This window comes from Octopus bimaculoides, chromosome 17 (genome assembly GCF_001194135.2).
Source record: "Octopus bimaculoides isolate UCB-OBI-ISO-001 chromosome 17, ASM119413v2, whole genome shotgun sequence".
Classification (NCBI taxonomy): Eukaryota; Metazoa; Mollusca; class Cephalopoda; order Octopoda; family Octopodidae; genus Octopus; species Octopus bimaculoides.
Window position 1 is genome coordinate 19,744,800 of NC_068997.1, and position 3,256 is coordinate 19,748,055.

The 3,256-nt window shown below is 36.1% G+C and overlaps 1 protein-coding gene across 11 annotated transcripts in view; it reads left to right on the plus strand.

The window, feature by feature from the left end:
• The window catches only part of LOC106879787 (diacylglycerol kinase beta), a 391,710-nt gene that overhangs the window by 144,139 nt on the left and 244,315 nt on the right, over positions 1 to 3,256 (plus strand). The gene's annotated exons all lie outside the window — the stretch shown is intronic.

Consider the following 3,256-nt stretch of genomic DNA (forward strand, 5'->3'; position numbering starts at 1 on the left):
AGGTATTGGTGTCAAGAAGACCCTTTATAAATGTTCTGAAAACTATTTACAGCCTTGGATTTTTTTTCTCATTCTGTCAATACACACACACACACACACACACACATCATATACATCAGTTATAGCCATTCGGTGTTTAAACATTTCTATTGTACTTTTATAATTGAATATTAATTAAGAATCTTTATAAAAATTGTTAAAATATTTGTTGTATTGTGGACATACAACCAATTTATTGCACATAAACATTACTGGTCTAAAGCACAATTTTTTCATGGCCCCTGAAAAATTACCTGGACCCCAATTTACTCTATTGCATCCGTGGACCTCACCAAAATTTTAAATGGACCCCAATTGAGAACTCGTTAACTCATTAAACTCTACCTTCTTGTGTGTGAATGTATGTTTCTTATTTCTTTATTGCCCACAAGGGGCTAAACATAGAGGGGACAAACGAGGACAGACAGAGTGATTAAGTCGATTACATCGACTCTAGTGCGTAACTGGTACTTAATTTATCGACCCCGAAAGGGTGAAAGGCAAAGTCAACCTCGGCAGAATTTGAACTCAGAACGTAACGGCAGACGAAATACCTTTAAGCATTTCGCCCGGCGTACTAACGTTTCTGCCAGCTCGCCGTGTGAATGTATGTTTGTTTGTGTGGATGCTTTTCCCTGTTATACGGAAATACGTGAGTATATGTTTATTCATTGGTAGTATTTTACTTGAAACTTTCACTTATATGGGTATGTATGTGTATATGTATGTGTATATGTATGTGTATATGTGTTTGCGCAGATGCTTGCCTGCATTTCTTTGTGTGTACGATTTACATTGCAACATGGGGGAAAAACATACACGCATATTCTCTAATCCTACCTCATCTCACACCACCACCTCACCACCCTGTTTAGTAACTGAATTCACACACATACTTGTTCACACTTTACACCCATTTTCACTTCCTACATGCTGAAAGAAGAAAATAAAAGACTTTAAATATATATCTTAAAATGCTGATTTTTCTGTGGCCAAAAATTCTTCAAGCTAGTGCCCCAGCATGGCAGCAATCCAATGACTGAAAAAAAAAAAAAAAATATTTAGGAAAAAATAGAATTTTAGAAAAAAAAAAATTGAGGGGGTTTTAAAAAAATTTCAAGAGATTTGGCTGTTGTTTCTAGGATGTGGAGATAGCTTCTTGGCTTAACTTCATGCACTGGTTGAAAATCATTAAAAAGCATTCTGGGATCGTTACATTTGACTAAAAATTCCTCAAGGTGGTGCTGCAGCATGGCTGCAGTCTAATGTCTGAAACAAGTAAAAGGTGAAAAAAACGAAAAAATAATCAAAAAATATAACTGGGGCTTTTGTCCATTTTCATACTTTAACTATGGGGCATTTGTCTGAGGGGATTTTCTTCTACACTCTCAACTCACACATATGAACATACACCTTACATACACACGCAAACACAAATGTGTACCCTAACCATACATATTCTTCTTACACACTCGTGCATATGTCTTGTATTAGTTCTTGACTGTTTTTTTTGTTTTTTTTTTTCTCATTTATTAAAAATGACCTATTATATATTTGTGAGTTGAAACTTTTAATTTGTAGCACAGGTGTTTAGTTTAGTTTGGTAATAGTTGAAGGCACGCGGCTTAGTGGTTAGGGCATTCGGCTCACGATCGTGAGTTCAATTCCCGGCGACACGTATCCTTGGGCAAGACACTTTATTTCACGTTGCTCCAGTCCACTCAGCTGGCAAAAATGAGTAGTACCTGTATTTCAAAGGGCCGGCTTTGTCACACTCTGTGTCACGCTGAATCTTCCTGAGAACTACATTAAGGGTACACGTGTCTGTGGAGTGCTCAGTCACTTGCACGTTAATTTCACGAGCAAGCTGTTCCGTTAATCGTATCAACTGGAACTCTCGTCGCCGTAACCAACGGAGTGCTCCAATAGTTGCCATTCTAATATGCATTTACAGGAATTTTTCAAATAAAATTATTTTACTGTAAATGCAATTGTTAAAGTTATCTCTACAGATATAACAGTTTAAAGGATAAGCACATTACAATGGATAATACTAGGTGGACTTTTCCTTTTTCTCTCTCTTTTTCTTTTTTCTTTGTGATGTAATCTTGGGACTGAAAATGTTTGCGGCTGAAGATAGCTTTAAACCATCCTTTCTATCAATTATATACTCATATAATGATGCAACAACTGTTTGTGTATAAAGCTTGAAACACGTGTACCGCGGAATCCTTTGTGTTCTGTTTTCATTTTTCGTTTTTACGTCTTAATATATTCTTTCACCTCGGCCACCATATACAGGTGCTTACAATTATCAATTATTACCTCTAAAATTTGCTATATCTACAGATTTGCGATAGAAATTATAACCAGCACTGATTTTGTGACTACGTTTTGTATCTTAAGACACCAGATGTAAATAAACAATGAGATCAAAGATGAAAATGGGTAATGGACATATAATGACATATTCAGGAGTTTTTGCTTCTTCCTAAGCACCCAACCACCTACTAATCATCCATGAACTCATTGGTTAAATATCCTCTAAACCAGTGGTTCCCAAAGTGGGTGGTATTGCCCCCCTGGAGGCAGTGGAAATTTCTAAGGGGGTGTTGAAGAAAAGCGGGGCATGTAAAAACAACAAAATAATGGGTTCATTAGGTTAAGTTTTATTTGTGAAATACAATTGCTTTGAATTTACTTCAGAAAGAAGTCTATGTTTGTGATGGTTAGTTGGGGTGGGGGGGCACTAGGAATGTGGCCCAGGTGTCAAGGAGGTGGCAGCCTGAAAATGTTTGGGAACCACTGCACTAAACATAGTGGTGTAACATTATTGGATATAACGATTTTACATATTAAACACATTCCTGGAAGTGGTACATAAATATCGATGACTTGTAGGGATATTGTATTTCATTATGCAACCATAATATGCTACAAAGTATATTAAATATTTTTATAAATCAATACTGTGTTCTGTGTTAGCAGTGCTATTACATTATTTGTTAAGGTCATCTCTACAGATTTTCTATAGAAATTATAACCAGCACTGATTCTGTTATGACTTTTCGTATCCAAGACACCAGATCTAAACAAACAATGAGTATATTATGGTTGCATAACGAAATACCATGTCCCTACAAATTATTAATATGTAAATGCAGTGTTGTGTGTGTGTGTGTGTGTGTGTGTATGTATGTATGTATGTATGCATGCA